At 37.9% G+C, this 18,733-nt stretch overlaps 1 long non-coding RNA gene across 1 annotated transcript in view; it reads right to left on the reverse strand.

Annotated features, from left to right (window-relative positions):
* Nucleotides 1-421: 421 nt before the first annotated feature.
* Nucleotides 422-18,733, reverse strand: part of LOC309699313 — a 68,167-nt gene continuing 49,855 nt past the window's right edge. Inside the window, exons 2-3 of the long non-coding RNA XR_014274302.1 lie at nucleotides 2,546-2,757; nucleotides 422-802 (exon numbers count right to left, since the gene is read on the reverse strand). This is a non-coding gene — a long non-coding RNA (uncharacterized lncRNA). The remainder of the gene's footprint in view (nucleotides 803-2,545; nucleotides 2,758-18,733) is intronic.

Raw genomic sequence — 18,733 nt, forward strand, 5'->3', positions numbered from 1 at the left:
AGGAGCAGGAGATGAAGGGGAACAGAAACAGGTAGGGAGGAAAACACTAAAGTGCCAGAGTACAGGAAAAATGGATGATAACAGAAAGCTGTGGAAGAGGGAAGACATGCACGATGAAAGGATGGATGGAAAGGTGGATGGAAAGGGAATAATGATGTGAGAGAAGAAGTGGCAGACTTGACACAGCCAGCTTTTAGAGGAGAAAGTCAAGAAAGTGGTTGAGGTTGAAAACTATGACTTTGTTGCTCTGATCTGAGATGAAAGTAAAGTCAGAAAAAGAGGAAGGAAAACACAAGAGAAACAAGGACTGATGAAAAGAAACAAAGGGAATGAGGAGTGGCTAACGGGAGACGGCACTAATGATACCACATTCAGTGTCACAGCCCGAAATATAAACAACAAGCACACATAATAAAGCAGAAGCCTTGAACTTCACAACAATTTAATTGGAATAGCTGGATACTACAAGTGTGTGGGTGGCTGTTTTTTTCTATGATCTATCCTTTTCTCAATCATGCTTCCAGTAGTGTTTCACTGTGCATTTATTAACATATCTGTTAATAACAGACTTTTTGATTCGGATCAGAAACCTTTTAAAGCACCAGTTAACAAAAATGACTCTTTACGTGAATCACACATATTTATGTGGACTTCAGTTTCCTCTCTGATTAAGGAAAGCACAAGAGATGAGAAGAAGTAATGAAGAGAAGATGAGGCAGAGACTTGCGCGCTGGGAATCTATCAGAGGCCAGTGGGGCACAGAGCCTCCAAGTTGCTGGGGTCTCCAAGGCGATTCTGCAGTCTGTATACAGCAAGCAGTAAAGTGAACAGTATTTATTTCAGGGAATTTTCACTGCAGTAATGGTGGATACACATGCAAGACTTGAACATTTTGGTTACTAATTAATTCCTAAGATAGCACAACAGAAAAGAAGTTTTCTGTATCATACTTCTGAAAAAAATCTTTTCATAAAACTGTAAAGATGTCTTTTTTCATCCTCCATCTCTAAATGTACCAGCTAACGGTCATGTAGTTTAGATCTATATTAAGGATACATGCTTGGTGCTAATGGATATTTTTTCTGAGATAAATAAGTAGAAGGTGTGTTAACATCTTCCAGTGGTTTGTGTTGAAGTGGGATGATTTGAACCTTTGATATGTCATCTCTGTGAATGTGACGAGGAGCGCACACCTTCAAGAATCACATCTTAAGTACAGACACAAGAAGCTTCTAGAAGGAGATGCTTGTATGAATCTGTTTACCATTGCTTTTGTACATTTTCTTTGTTTTTTGTGTTTAGATCACATCAGATGTAGTCCTGGCATCTCTTTTGAAGTTTTGAGGATGTGAAAAAATCCTATGCATAATTATTTGTTATCAGAACTATTTACTTCTAATGATCAGTGTGGATGGCCATGTATTTTGTTGTTCAAAGAGACACTGTGGCAAGCAAGGCTTGGACTGATTGGCCAGTAAATATGAATATTATCATTATTCATTATTTATTTTTTATTATTCTTTTTTTTTTTTTTTTGAGGACTGAACAGCAGTGCAATATATACACAGAGTGGGAGAGAGAGAGAGAGAGAGAGAGAGAACAGTTGTAAAGCTTAGTATTAACTAAACCATCTTGCAGCCACACAACACAAAGGCCAATAAAGTCTTTCTAGGCTCAGATTATGAACCATAATTGGATTGTATAATAATCCGATTTTCTGGATTATTGTATGCCAGTAGGGTGATGGGTAGGAATGTAAATCTTTGGTGCTGTCGTACCTGATAAATATGTTTTGTGCAATAGTTTGTGATTATTACATGATAACAACTGCAACAATTTTTCACCTAAATTGATTTGATATGTCAGTGCTTCATTACTCAGACCGAAGATTGTTTTCTTCAGGGCTGTAGTAAAATGTTACTTTATCGACTCTGCAGGTGCTTCTATCATTCTTCATTCTTTGACAGCACAGAAAAAAAACTGACAACCTCGAGTTGTTCACCTGGCATAATGAACGCCATTATAAATTTTTCTTTGAGATTATTTTCATCAAAAGCTGGTGTGCAATAAACATATTTCCTGCTCATACTTCACTGAATCAATCCGATAGCCACGTCGTCAAACTGTTGCTGAAATTAAATTACATTAAATATGGTTTACCTTAAGATGAGAATGTATCAACTTATTTTAGATGTGTCTGGAATCTTATTAACAAGCAGATGGGCAAAGGTATATGCTGTGCATCATAATGTAGTATGAAAACAGCCCTTTGCTGATTATCCTATAGCCTAGAACCATTTGTAAGGTTATATTTTTTTCTCTTCATTGCCATGGCCTTGGTTTATAAATTAAATACCTTATACTGCCTAACACATAAAATACACAACTGCTTTTTCCGCATCAGCAATAAAACCATGAAAACAAAGTTGGATACAGACATTGTCATGTCAGCCAAATGCCACAAGTAGCTTTCAGTCACTCTATAAAGCAAGAGCTACTGTTGCAAGAGTATCAGTTTTCTGTACTTAATATCAGCACTAGTTACTTTTGCTTCATTCAGTCGTCTTCTTTTTCTTTCAGCTGCTCCTTTTAATGGGGTCGGTACAGCAGATCATCTGCCTCCATCTCACCCTATCCCTTGCATCCTCCTCTGACACACCAACCCTCTGCGTGTCCTCCTCCGTTACATCCACAAGCGTCGTCTGAGGTCTTTTCCTCCTTCTGGTGGCTCCATGTTCAACACTGCTGTGCTTCATTCTTTACGAAATGAAAATGTGTTGATGTTTTCACACAACACATTGGGCAAAGGAATTTAGTATCTTGTTTTATTTATTTATTTAACAACAAATAAACAAAGAAGCTACCATACAAGTATGTTACGTGGTTGGTCACCTTTGTTTTCATCAAAAAACTGATTTTATTTTTTTCAAAAAGAGAAATATGGTTTTTGAAAAGGTATGATGAATTATTGCAGCGTTTTGAAATACATGAAAATATTGCACTACATTGTGTTGGCAAAATCAGATCTCTCCTCAATATGATGCATGAACACTCATTGGCTACTTTATTGGATACACTTCGCTGGTACCCTTTTGGCTTTAGACCTGCCGTAATGCCTTAATACTTTGTGGAGCTGGAAACATTCCATGATATTCCAAACATTGACATGACAGCATGCAGTTGCTGCTGATTTTTTGACTGCACATCAGTGATGCAATCTCCCATTCTTCCACATCCCAAAAGTGCTCTACGGGATTGGGATCTGGCGACTGTGGAGGCCATTTGAGTGCAGTGTACTCATTGCCATGTTCAAGAAAGCAGTGTGAGTTGACATGAGCTTTGTGACATGGCACGTTATCCTGCTGGAAGCAGCCATTAGAAGATTGGTGGTACACTGTAGTCATGTACACTGGATCTATGTTTTCATGACATTTACAATTTGGTCCTACCATCCAAATGTTGCAGAAGAAGTCACATCTCATCAAACAAGTCCTCTGCATTCCACTTTGACGAGCCTGTGTGAAATGTAGACTCAGTTTCCTGTTCTTAACTGACAGGAGTGACACCCTGTGTAGTCGTCATCTGCTACTTCATTGGCTTATAGGTTTGACATGCTGTGTATTCATAGATGCTTTTCCGCATAGCTTGCTTGTAATATAGTAAGTGGTTATTTGAGTTGTTCTTGGCTTCTTATCAGCTCAAAGCAGTTGGCCATTTTCTTCTGACCTTTGGCATCACCAGCCCTCAGAAAAGTGCTGCTCACTAGATATTTTCTCTTTTTCCACCCGTTTCCTATCAACACTAGAGATGAAGAAGATAAGACAACCCTTCTATGCTTTTATGATGCTTGGTTTGATTTCCAGCGGGTCCTCTTGGCCATGTCTACATGCATAAATGCATTGAATTGCATGCATGCGACTGGCTGATTAGATATTTGTGTTTACAAGCAGGTTAACAGGTGTTACTAACAAAGTGGCCAATGAGCATAATTTGCTATTCAGGATTTTTATTTGGTTAATCTAAAAGGATGATATGTACATTAAAAGATAATTACAACCTTCCACATCTCATAGCAAGTTTTACCCAATCACCAAAACTATTAGAAAGAAACATGCAATAACTATGATTTATTAGCATATAATTACTATTTTTTCAGGACTAGATGTTGTGATTACACAAAGGGCTTTGTGTTGGGTTTGTTTAAAAGAAAAAAAAAATGTAATCTAAAACTAACAATTTGCACATTCCACCAAAGCAATGCTACTCTCTATAAAACCAAGCGTTTTAAAATGACAGACTATAGAGTAACCATTGTGACTTGGGCACCATGATCTTATTATCAGCCCCCATAAAGAGCTTGTTTCTTGCTTGTTAGAAAGACATTATTACATCCAAATGATCATTGCCCATACAGGCTACTCAGGCCCTAGTTAGCGACCAAGAGAAATAAGAGGGCACATGACAAAACAGATAAGAGTGGATATAATGGAGAGAAAACCACACAGGATAATGGATGAATTATCCACACGCAGACCGAAAAATATGTGTCGCAGGGGTGAGACGGGCTAAAGGGCAGAAAATGAGCTGGCATAAGAAAAAGGAGGAGTGTTCAAATATGCAAAAAATACCATAAAATTCAGAGACTGAAGCTAAAAAACAGAGCAAGTCAAAAACCACCAATCACTTGGTGACATTCTGTGTTTAAAGGACAAACGTTTTATATATATATTGTTTTTAAAAGGCCAATAAGGAAAAATGCACAAGAGCAAAGTAAAACATATGTACATGAAGAAGCTAGATTAAAAGAACGGGAGGCAGAAGGAGAGGCTCGCAACCACTAATCCCGACAGAAAAACATTCTGATTAGACTTATCCTTTTCTCTGAGGATTTGAAGCTTTGATAAAACCTTCACCCCAAACCAAAATCAATTTAGTCAGGGTGTAGCGTTCACAAGCAATATCCTCCTTTTCTCCACTATAGACAAAGCTCTGAGTGAAACCCGGTAAAATGAGCAAGTATTTTTGTTGACTCATTTTAGTAACTTTTCCTTTTTTCTCCTAAAAAAAGACTTAATTCTATGAGCCCGATTAGAGCGCGTCCAAACATTGGAACCTAAAGCGGGCCAGTGGATATACAAATATTCACTCAGCTTCATACAGACAGAAAATATTTAATTCCAGTCAGATAGCAGTGTGCTGCACTTTGTTGTTTTCCTTTCTTTCTTTTTTCTATTTTTAATTCCTTGGGTAACAAAGGAGATCCGCTTGAAAATCTGGAGGGCCCTTAAATGCTGCGAGAGGAAGGAGACTAATCAAAACAAGCAGACCACCTCGGTGACACCCTATCAGTGATTTACACAGAAATGTCAGATGTCACTCATTTAATCAGAAAAAAAGGTCTTGTTTATAATTGAGTTCTTGCTGAGACAGAGTTTGGATCATGAAGCCTTATACCATTTAATTTACAACTATCACAATGGTTTTTCGGGAGATGTCATTTGGTAATTTCTCAAACCAATGCCTATAAAGTACCATAAAGCTCATCATACATATGAGCTATGTGTATTTATTTCTTTTGGATTTCACCTCACCTAGTGTCTGTAAATGACTCAAAGCTGACCATGAGAGATTGCTGCCGGTGTATACTTAGTGTGGATGGCCTTAAGAGTTTTTTTTTCTTAAGGCAGTGTGGCTGTCTGTATGTCTATGTGTGTTTTCTCCCCTTTCACAACAAATCAACAGAGAAAAACTCATTTTTTCCCCACCATGGCACAGTGCTGGGAGTTTGAGTGTAGTCTTAACTGTGCTTGGCAAGCAGAACACACAGCGTAGCACAAGTCCTGAGAGACCCAGCAGCCTAAGCTAATCACTGCAGAGACATGACACACACCCACACAACTCACCATGCCCACACAAATTTGCACATGTGAAATGCTGTCCTCCGTGCACAGCCATGCACGCAGGCTATTACACATGCTATTAATGGAAGGGGGTGGAGGTGGGGGGCAGATGCAGAAAAAGGAAAAAGAACACGCTTTCAACCAAATTGGATTAAGAGTGTCATCTAATATGGAACAAGCGTGAGAGGGTTCCCTTGAAACTTTGCTGTAAAGGGATATTGGCGTTGAAAAATGAGCTGCATGCTTTTTGGTTAGGAGACAATTCAGATTCCTCACGGATGGGAGAGCAAGGGGGGACGGTGGAGGGAGAGAGGCCTTAAATCCCAGGAAACGATGATCCATCTGAGCGGCCATCCAATCATGATCAGTAGCTATCCCTTGATATATACAGTCTACTTAAAAGTATATGAATAGATAAAGCATGGGACCTCTCTGTCTCTATTCTTTTGACTCTCACACTTTGTTCCTGTTTCTGTTTTTTTCTCTCCTTTGTCATTTCTCCTCTTAGCACTGGCTATGCACTTAGAATATGCAGTGCAAGCATTCTCTGCCTACCCTTTGCCTTCTCATATATTCTCCATCTGCTCATATGGACACACAGACAACCCAGTAACTCCCTGGAGTGGGCAGGACCTCAGGGGCAACTGGGGGCAATGATGGCCACTGGCATATCCATTTTACTGCCCAGGGCATGCTCATGGTAGAGAATGGCCATGTGCCCTTCACTGTGGAAACAGCTTTCAGCAAATAAGAGGAAACAATACCGAGTTATCTGGACATCAAAGACAACTAAAAAAATACCAAAAAACAAAACAAAATAAAGATGAAATACAAAATCATTGTGTGTGATCATTTAAAATAAAATAAAAAATAAATCAGTCTTTCTTTGTTAATATGCTATTTGTGTTATGGAGATGAGATATAGTGCTTAATATTTGTATGTTCACAGTAAGTATCATTCAATGGCACTATACTTAAAAGCAGATAAAACAGATAATGATGACACAGCCATTCCTGCATTCTGTATGCGGCACTCATGTTTCAGAATATCTGAGGTTAACTGTGCTACATAGGATTGAACCTGTGGGGTTACGGGTACTGTGGGTGGTGAAGTGCAGAGTGAAAGCCTGTAAGTGTGTGAGCACAGCGCTGTCAACCTGTTAAAAGGTAGTGTTGTGTGTGTAGGTACGTACATGTTGTAAAGAGATGTTAAGGAGCTTGTTCCATCATGCTGATGAGCTCCTTAATGCAATGTAGTCGCGCTTTCCCGACAGACACAGGGATGCTTTCCAGAAAATCTTCTCCATTATCTCTGTATACATTAACCTTGAGCACAATGGCAGGTAAGTGAAATGTTGCACACACATACACACAATACACACAGCATACGTCCAGATGCTGATATTTGCATTATGTAAATTCTATTAAATCTGCTTTTAACCACAGAAAGTGTTTACATTAAGTACAGGACAGAACTGTATTTTGCAGTAAATGCAGACATGCACATGTTTAGACAACTATAGAGCAATATATTGATTTGTTTGTCTTGTAATATGTTAGAAAAATATCGGTCCCAAAACAACTCACCAGACATTTTATTAGGTACACCTTGGTAGTCCCAAGTTGAACCCCATTTTGCCTTTTAGAAATGCCTTAATTATTCATGACATAAGTTGTTGGAAACATGTCTCAGAGAGTTTTACTCAAAAAAGTAATGCGTTTCACAGTACATTTAAAGTAATGCAGTATATTACTGTCATAAGAGGCCAAGAATTGACCCAAAAGAGCAGACCCAAACAACTGAAAGACAGTGAAAGAACTCATTTACAGTTAAAATGGTGAAAGCAACAAAGGGCGATCTGCTGGAAGAAGGGAGAGCAAATGTTAGACCAAGCTGGTCTGGAGAACTAATACTGAATGAGGCAAGTGTTGGGAGTAGAGCTTACTTGTTACACTGTTGGAATGAGCATGGGGAAGGGTTTCTGTAGGCAGGCACGCAGAGGCTGTCAGCAGCGGAGCCCAAGTAAATGAGGTCCGAAGCAGTTGAATAGCTGGAATGAAAACCCAGGAGCAAGTGTTTGCCCGTGGCTCACTTCTTCTGGCAGGCATGATGTAATGCACAGAGATTTGTCTGGATGCAAAGGAAAGTAGGAAAGCTGAAAGCTATAAAATGCCTAAACAGAAGTCACTTGGATAAGGCCAAAGTTTTGTTAGCAGTGTTTCGCTGTTGCATTTTTTTCCCTCTTTCTCTCCACAATGTGCAGATTACTGCAGAAACTTTGCAATGCAAGTCACAACATAAATGTAATTATTGAATTTAGTACAGTAATGCATGACATTACTGCAATACTGATAATGTCATGCGATTACAGGAAAGCGAACACTGAATGATATGATAGTACCACATAGTTGCTGCACATTTTGGCTGCTAATCAATGATGTAACTGTCCCATTCCACCCAATTCCAAAGGTGATCATTTGGATGGAGATCTGGTGACTGCACAGGTCATTTCAGTAAAATGAACTCACTATCATGTTCGAACTTGTTCAAAAAAATAGCTTTAGAGGATTTGAGTTTTGTAACGCAGCATGTTAGCCTGCAGGAAGCAACCATCAGAAGATGGGTACTCTGTGGTCACAAAGGGATGGACATGGTCAACTGCTCATTTGGTACTAAGTGTATTCAAAGTGTGCCAAGAAAATATCCTCGAGATCATTAAACCACCACTTCCATTCTGAACCAGTCATTCAAAATAATATGGATCCATGTCTCATGTTGATTATCCCCAGTTCTGAAATGTTGCAAGAAAAACCAAGACTTAGAACAAACCAGGCAACATCCGATTTTGTTGAGCATGGGCAAATTTTAGCTTCAGTTTCTTGTTCTTGACTGACAGAGGAAACAAGAGCATAGCTGAAAACACAAACTATCTGAATCTGTAATTTAGTGCACTTTCTGTCATTAGATGGGATTTTCTACCACACCCTTTTAAAGTGAATTCTGGATCTGTTTTCTGTTTGCTGTGTCTAAGGCAAAAAAAAAAGTATCACATTTCTTTACTTTCCATAGCACATCCCTTTTCAAATCCTTAACACTGCTGACTGCCAGATTTGCTTTTAAAGAACTGATGAGGTTTTGACCAGCACTGCATATAGAGCAGTGTTTTTACAAGTAGGTCCCATTCTTTGTTCGTATTGTGCACGAGGAGGCCAAACACACATTCAAATCCACAGCTGCAATTCAATTTCCTGCCCTCAGTTTCATGCTGTCTTATTGATTGGCACTTGCCGAGTATAATGTGCCGAGAAACAAAGCAGAGCCCCCAGACTCCAATACAGATGTAAAAACTGTGTGATGTGAAATTTTCAAGGCTAATTTTGTGAGACTGATGATATACTACTGTTAAATGTCAATACTGATAAATACCAATAATGTTCACAGTGTTATATTAGTAATCAGTTTTGTAATAAAAGGAAACTGTTCTTGAAAAGCATATTATGAATGCTGGTGAGAAACTCTGATTTTAAATGTTATACTTTTTCCAAAAACCTTTTCCAAGACTGTCATTTAGGGCCAAGAGATAAAAAATATGCTAACAACATGTTGATTCCATAGTTCAGTAATGCATGGATGTACTAAAGCTGTTTTCACTACACTAGTTTTGGTGTTGTGGAAGACAAGCAGCTAGCAAAGGACAAACAACATTCTCAGTTTGGTGTTATGTTCCTTTTTAATGCATCTGTTAGTAATGAGTGGGTAGCTCTGAAAAGATTTGTAAAGCCATTCATCATCTTTGACCATAATACTGCTGTTTGAGCTAAGGAAAAGGTACCAGAATATTTCATAAAAATGTTACATAATGAACTGATCCCTCAGTCAAGATTTTCTACTGTCAAGGACAAACACTGCGAGCCTGTTAATGCTTCTGTTTCAGCAGAGTGAGTGTGTGTGCCACAAAGCAGAAGAATACAGCGTGGTCCAAGGTTCACTACAGTTATGGTGTCATATTGATCAAGATGCAGTCTCTGCAGGATGAGGCATTGTGAAGGTCTCCACATACAGGTAAGCATCGCTTTTTCAAAAACAGACCAAACTGAACAAATGCGCTATAGTGTCAGGTCTTTAGTGAGTGTGTCTAAGCAGTTAAGAATTACTGTTGAATCAGATAAAATGCACTTATGCTTGCCACATGGAGATGCAAACCAATGAAAATGAGGGTTCTGAAAGATTGCAACCGATGGTAACCGCAGCGAGTTGCAATCCACTGCAATTAGGGCCTGTGGAGGTCCCCTGGGAGACACACACACTGTGTCTTCACACATTTTATTTTTTTTCGTGCCTGCAAACAAATCCAATACCATAAAATCAGCCACTTCCTTGCTGGGCGACGATTGCAGTTTTATCTGTGTTTAGGGAAAAACTGTCATACATAATACACAGTACCAGACACACAAACACACAAACGCGCACACGCCTGCAATAAAGAATTGTTTCCATTATGAGGTGTTGCTAAAGCTGCATTAGGTGCAATTGGTTTGCTGTGATGGAGAGTTGAAGGAGGGGTAAAGAAGGGTTTAAATCTGAACTGAAAACAACCTTTTATTCCTTCTGAGAATGCAGGAAACTGCATGTCTGCTTATCTGCACCATTAAAAATACAAAAGAGATCAATTTTATGTGGGTTTTGGCCATTAAACAAACTTCTATATGTAGTAAATAAGTGCAAGGTGGCTTTCCCACAGTGAAAGTTGCCGTTTCAAGAGTCTTTTTAGTCTTTCAGGTAAATGTTAAATGACTTAAAAAATGAAAGGTTCGTACCGCTGCAGATCACACTGATTAGGCAAACTAAACCAGAAGGAGCAAACCAAAGCAACAACCAGCAGAACTGACAACGTCAGTCACAGAAAATGAAGATAAATTTGATGGGGCAAAGGGACAAGGGGACACTGCTTACATACACACACAGAGAGAACACAATTAGACACAGATGCACAATACTACGTAGGAGCAGTCAAACCCAAAGTACTAGATAAAACAGAAAATAGCTTAAACAATATGAAGAGAACAAAATATACAAAATATAACTTAGGAACAAGGGCAGGTCCTCGTGGTCTTTCAACTTTAAAGAAACTTTTGAAAACAACTGAACAATAAGTATTCTGTTGTCTTTAGTTTCCAAGTTCCTTGGCCACGAGGCGATGTGTTTGGCATTTTGATAAATACCACAGAGATTATTACAGCAAATGAATTGCATATGTGATTCTGAAGATGCTTTTATCCAAAGTGTTTTACATTTCAGTGAATTCAGAGATTTTCAGGATAATGGAGTGCGAACGAACTTCATAAAATGAATGATAGTCAAAGGCGTTCATGTAACTAAGATTTTTTTTTTCTTTTCTTGTGGATGGAGGAGGATGTAATCTTTTGTTTAAGTAACTCAGCATGATGACCGATCACATAACTAACTGAGCTACTGTTGCTATACCTGTTTCTATTCAAATACTCTCTATAAAATTGCGACTGTAGATTTGTTACGCTAACAAAAAACATTCTAAGATAACTTAGAAAAAATGGTTCTAAATATGATCATGATGTATGTAAGGTATATACATATACATGTGTACCAACGCACAATACGTGTGTGTCTGTGTGTGTAGCAGCACTGTTTTCTAACCACAACTTCGAGAGAAGAAAAGCAGCTACTCTTTGTTTACATGCAGCCATTAGCAATCCACGCTCCAGTGCCAACGTAAAAGAGAAGGCAATGATACGGAATTTATCCAAAGCAGGAGAGGATGGGGTTTCAATCTCCATGCATAATGTGATGTGGCATGGCCAGATTTTAGAGCCAGAGCGCTTGCAGGAAATGCTTAATTGTAAGCTCAATATGAGAGAGACGAGAAAGCCGTTTACATGTTACTTTAGAGGTGGCGGTTCCCTGAGGAGTTCTTGGAGGTAGCAGGACCCTACAGCACAGAATGAATCACTAGCTCTGTTTTCTTTAGTTAATTAGAGATGATGGACAGATGGCCTGCATATATAAGGGAAAAAAAAGGGGGGAAAAAGAGATGATGGACAGATGGCCTGCATATATGTGGCAGGGACAGGTGGTAGTAGCACAACACTGCCAAATGCATGATTCTTACAATAAGAGCATGACACGTATTAGGGGGGAAAAGAAGGAAGGCAAGAAGAGGTAGCAGAGCTGAAATTTTATTATATATGCGTGTGTGTGTGTTATATATTTGTATTGCATTGTGTTTCTTTACTGTGTGTATGACAATAAGCTGAAACTTAAAGTACTGGTCTGTCTTTGCGAGGGTAGACACAGGGCCAGTGCATACTTTGCTACTTTGATCAGCTCTTGTATTAAAATTTTTAGTTGCCAGAGTTGTCAATCAGCATAAGACTTGTGTTAAAAATACACATAAATGTGGATGTGATCGCCGTCTCTCATGTATGAATAAACATACAGGGTACAGAAGTGTGTTTGTGAATATATTATATTCCTTCCCAAAACCCCTCAAGCACAAATGTCAACTCATGCATGCTTTTTTTTTTCTTTCTCTCTTCCACAACCACATAAAAAAATCTGATCTTAATTATTTTATGCTGTCATTTCAAATTGATACATTACATTGTCTGTGATGCCTAATTTTAGACTGCTCAGTTCTACAGTGGTGGTAAATAATAAAAAAGTGTTGTCGGCTAGGAAGCCCAGAGCTCATTGTGTAACAGCTGACAGTCTGGGCTGCCTAACCAAATCAGACACTAGTGAGATAGATCTGTTGACTAAATCTTTTGACAAGGGAAATGTTATGTAACTGCTTTTGACTTGTCTTTGTGTGTCTATCTTCACATATGAACCTCCATGAATAAAAGTGTTATACATGTAAAAATGTAAATAGACGCTGCATAGGTGTAGATACCTAAAGATCTCTTTAGGTAAATATAGCAAAGGCAAATTGTTGGCTGATTAGCAGTCACAAGCTACATCATACAAATGTCTCATACACATTACTATCTAACTTGTAAAATGTTTTTTTTTTCAACATGCTGCAACCAAGATTTTCTTTTTTCTATTTCAAAATTGCACAAGTCTTTTCATGATTAATAATATAAATTTTGCAAAGCATTAATATAAAAAAATACAACAGCACAACAATACAACAGTAATGTGCAATTTAATCAACTTTTAATTTCTTCCGAGGTGTATTTTTATGAAGTCTGGCACAACATTAGTTCAGGGAGACCATTGAGTCAAGTCCAATCCCAGCATCTCTGCCAGCCCATATGAGCCAGTGATTCAGCTGATGGTCTTCCACACATCAAATAGGTAATTCCCGCTGGGGGGACAATACTCAACCCACCTCCATTTTAGATAAACTACTCATATATCATATCACTTACACATCTAATGTCACATATGCTGTTCCCTCTATGCTTTTCTGGGTGGTAGGGTCCTGACTGAAGTTCTCATCTGTTCTGCATTATAGGAAAGAACTAGGCTCTAATTTACTGAGAACTGCAGAGTGTATAACTCTGTACTTCTGAGCTACTGTATCATAATCAAACACAAATTAATGTTTTCTGAAAAAAAACTGTGAACATGTATTTAACAGTTTTGTATTGTTTTACTTACTTTAATAAAGCTGAGTAGAAGAAAGTAGAAGAGTAGAAGAAAATGTTACAGTTTTTTACAGTCGCTAACAAGCGTTTGTCCAAACAGTTGTCACATTTGCAAAACTCTAAACACAATTAGCACAGCATCGGTCTGTTGTGGCCATACCAGTCACACATTTCATGTCGTGTTCACCCAATATGCAGTCAGTGAACACATTTCCACAATGCTTACATTTTCTTAACAGACAAGCTATACCTCCCAGCAAAATCATGAACTGTTTTTGTAGTATCTACGAATGTTAACACACAACATCCCACAATAGCAAAAACAATATCCCAAACCTTAGATACAGTATAAAAACCTCTGCTTCTGCAATGATATGTCGGTGGATCCGACATACCAGGCGGTTTTATCCCAGGTGCATCGACTTGGATAACATCAGATGTGATGTTGATGAAAACATGTGGCCTAACCCTGAAGATCGCAGAGATTAGATGCAAATCTTTTGCCTTTTTATAGCCCCCCTCCCCCTCCCCCCCTTTTTATCTTGGCTTTTTGCTGTTGTTTTTTTGTTCAGAATGCTCTTGTGTGTTTCATGGATATTTTGTTCACTGTAAGCAATACTGTAAAACTTTCTCTGTCCTATCATACCGTGTTTCTACTGTACCTCCTGTGGTAAACAGTAAAGAAACAAAAACTTGTTTGCTTTTTACTGGAATGCTTTTGAATGTGAACATTACTGTACATGTGGACATACAGTTACCAACCAAGACATTTCTGGTGTCAATATGGTGGATTGCATGTTTCGCATGCAAATACCTGTGAAACTGAAACATAAATGTCTATGCAGTTTTTGTAATGTCAATGATAGCCAGTATTTTGAAACCTGGTGTACTTTGATTGACTGCATGTACCTTGTGAAGTGAAAACAAGTGTTATTCTTTGACAGACTAATTTCATTTTGAGTCAGATTTATAGTGTTTTTGTACAGTTAGTGTGTGCAGAGAAAGATGTGTTCTAATTTTGAAATGAGGAGTTAGTATATATTTAACAAAGTGTATTTTTGGGAAGGATATTATCCATTTGGCCAATTGTGTTTTGTAGGTGTGGGTCTGTGTTAAGAGTTTAGAAAAGGTATCTGAAGTATGGGTAGGCGCTTGTTAGCGACTGTAAAAAACTGTAATAACACAAACAAAGCATTTTGAAAAGTTTAACTTGCCTTTGCACAGCTCGGTGCTTGTTTGCATTTCCACTGCTCTGATGTTCTGCAATCCTTGTCAAGCTAATGGGCCACATAGGTAATAATGCAAATAGTATAGAAAAGCTATTATGAAGTACATTGAATTATAGATGTGTGCTATAATGAGTACAACAAACTATTTAAAAAGTAGCATTGTCTGGCTGTAAAAACGCATTCATTAAGTGTTCAGTGCGTGTAAGGGAATTATATCCTTCATCAAAGCCTTTCAGAAAGAAAAAACAAAAAAAACTTGATTGCTTCTCCAAAGAGAAGGGTATTTTTAAGACGCACAGCTTTTTGCTGTGTCACAGGAGAGGCTTGTTTCAGGTGATTGTTCTCAAGCTTACACAGCCGTCCCCTTAACTCTACATCCAAAGCCAAATTTGTTAGTACTTATTAAACGTATCCTCAAAAGTCACATCTCTCTTGTGAATCTATGCATCCACGCATTAGAGAAACCTGCCAGGGAAGCTAGAACCTACTTGGGCACAGGAAGAACATGCAAACGTCTCACAAAAGCAACCAACCACCCTGTGAATTCTAAACCAGGACTTTCTTGCTGTGAGGGATGTGACAGAGTCAATACTTAGAATACCTCTTGATAGCAAAAATGTGAAAATGTAGTTTTCAGATTTTTTTAGTACCTGCTGTACCTATTAGTACTAAGTACAGCAGGCAGTATTTGTAGTTTTGAGTAGATTAACCAAATAAATTGATCCTGAGATACTAACTGATACATTTATTTGATACAGTACTGATAACAACAGTGTCCACCCCTCCCACTAGCAGCTGAACACATCAACAGCAGCAACAATGTTGTCAAAGCATCTTTAGGAACTACACCCTGGTCTTTATGACAAATTTTGTGAGGTCAGTAAAACTTCAACAAGACTGAAGTATTAAAGAGTTACCATAAATGGTAACCTGACTGTTAGTTTCCATTTATTAGCAGTTAGCATTTACCTAACTATTAACAGTTACCTATATGAGTGAGCCATCTGTTATCAATACGATAGCAGATAGCAGATATAATAATAATAATAATATGATAACATCAATATGAAAATGATGCAGCAAATGGCTCATAGTATTAAATTTTGGCTTTTGTTTGCACATCACCTTTTCTCTATAGTAAATGTGTACACACGTTTGCAAGAATGTGTGAGGTCTGTATATAATTTATACATCTAGCCCCAGGAGAGCTTGATTCACTCACATTAAATGGAGGGCTCAATATGTGGTGATCACACTGAAGAAGAGAATGTTCTCCTGCTGGAGGCGCATTATGCTGTGTAGCTGTAAGCTGTGTATTTATGAGTTGGCATCCTGCAAAGTTCACAAAGAGGTCAGCTTTGTGAGTAGCCAGTTTCCTTGAGACTTATTTTAACTGGTCAGCTGAAAAAAAGGATAGTATATAAATAAAATAAAAATGATTTGCCGTGTCGTACTATAATGGACAGGAAGCATTTGAAGAAAAACAAATAAAGGGAAAAGAAAGAGCAATGCAAACAAACACAATATTCTCACTTCAAACAATCTGTTTACCTTTTTCTGTTATTTTAGTGGAATAGGAGGCCATCCAAAAATACAAGAAACCAACTCATGGGGCATTACAAGTTGTAAAAAGTAAATATAGTAAAATTATAACATTAAAATTAGTTTGATAAGTATAGTTTACTTTAGTTGTATTTAGTGGATGATGATGCTGTAACTTTTGGAACTATGGTTTTCATTATCTGAGGGTTCCACAGATTCAGTATAATTTTACCACAACTAACTTTGACAAAGAAAAGTTTCAGTCTGCCTACTTTACATCACGTTTTCACTTCTACGGTGGAGTTTTAATGTTTCTACACTAAATTCATTATGATTCATTTAATTTTAATACTGACGTAAAACCATAAGTCTTTCGTTTCACACCCCTACTTAATCTTATTTATATCAGTTGTCGAGCTTTCATCTAATATTTGGATCAAAAGATGAAACCAGAACCTTTAATCGCTTAGTAATTAATGCTGAAATTCTAAATGAATAATCATGTGTGATGCCTACAAGCCTAAAGCGCCGCAGACCAACAACAAACCAATGCATAAATAATTGAATATATAATTTATAATTTAATCTATTTCACTTTTAGTTTTAGAATACTCATCTGTGCCCACATTCATTTTAGCTTAAATTAAGCACATTCTTAAAGCTTTATTTTACTAATGAATTACGGTTCACTTTTTCATATTGCTACTGGAGTTGGACCAGCCAAAATCTGCCTCATTTTCTGTCTCTACCCATAATGGAATGCAAGCCATTAGCACCTTTCCCCAATGTCAGGAGGACAATTGTTCTTCAGTGATAACGCCATTAAAGAAAGTGTTTTAGGTAAGAGCTGTCCTCTGAACTGTCATATCTGGGACCTCGTTCAATGAAATGTATTGTGTTTTTTTTCTCTCTCTCTCTCTCTCTTTTTTTTTTTTTTAGATATGCAAGCCTCATTTGTCTTCTGGCATAGTCTGCAACGCCTTATTAATTGACTCTTTTGTCCTGTCTACACGTCTGAGCCTCTCTGATGACCTGCTCTTCTGTTTTATGCTCGTACAATCTGTACATATTGAAAATCAAAGCCTCTCCCTGGACGTCATTTCCTGTCTTCTTTTCTTTGTTGTGTTCCTGCAGTTGTTAGAAAATAGGAATTCAGCGGTTCAAAAATAAAATTATAGCAGGTGACGGAAGCACTACTATGTCTTCTATTATGGATAATTTCACATAATGCATTTGAAAAAACTACTGCATGCACTGAAAGTTTCAGAACTGATTCATCATTCACCGAAGCCTCGAGAATTAAAAAAGCTACAGTTACCATCTCTGCTAGTTCAGTCAAGTTAAAGTTTATAATTACATCTGTCCAGACATAATATTAAATGAAGACTTTAATAGGTAGTAACAAAGGTTACATATTATCAATTAATTATCTGATAAAATTTTAGTTTACTTTTATTTTTTCTTAAAATGTTGCAAATAAAAGACACAAATAATTAAAAAAAACAAAAAAAACATTTTTTTTAAAATCCAGTGGTTTTTTTAAAAAAAAAAAATTAACTGTATTGTCATCTCACAAAATCTTTCTTGTTGCTGCTTGAGGTTACTGGGAGTGTTTAGGTGAAATCACAGAGAACAGCTGCAACCCAAACAAACACATATATGGTTTTTTTTTATTTATCTGTTTTTGTCTCTTTGCATCCAATTTTACCTAGCAACTGCCAGCAACTTCCAACAACTGCTCGCCAGCTGGTAAGGGAATGCACATGTTTCCCTGGAGAACGCTTGTTTCCAGGAGATTGCCAACCGGACTTCAGGTGACTGAGGGCAACATAACACCACCTTCATAACTTCATTTAGTTTTATTTAAAGGTCAGTGAAGCCCATGTGGAATAGTTTAATCTGTAAACCAAATGTTTGTCCTCTCGTATTTATTCAAAGGTGGCTGCATGGGCCTTTACCTTTCTCTTACGTTTGTATCAAACTAGTTATGCAATTTCTGTTGCTGCTGGTTGTTAATTCTCCTTAGTCACATAGCAGCATTGATCCACGGTTTAAGCCATTTTCTGATTCCAAGTCCCTTTGGCTTTACCTACGGCATGTTAATGTGTGTTTTAGTCCAGTGACAACCATTGCAAACACACTTAGCGCTTGGTGTGAGCATGAGTAAAGGGTTAGGCTTGACAGAGCACTAATGGAATTTTCCCATGAGTCTTTAGAAGCCTTTCATATGTCTTAATGAGAAAACACAGAGTGACTGCATAATGTGTGCGTGGCGACTGAAGTGGGGTGGGGGGCATGTGCTAAAAAGGGCTTAGGTCTGCTCATTTGTATTTGTGTGTACATGCAATGTCACAGATACTGGTTTCGTGTGCAGGTAAGCCTCTTAGCACTTCCAAGCTAGGCCCATACTCTGTGAGGTTAACACTGTTGCTG

The sequence above is a fragment of the Aulonocara stuartgranti genome (assembly GCF_965226115.1).
Source record: "Aulonocara stuartgranti genome assembly, chromosome: 22".
Lineage (NCBI taxonomy): Eukaryota > Metazoa > Chordata > Actinopteri > Cichliformes > Cichlidae > Aulonocara > Aulonocara stuartgranti.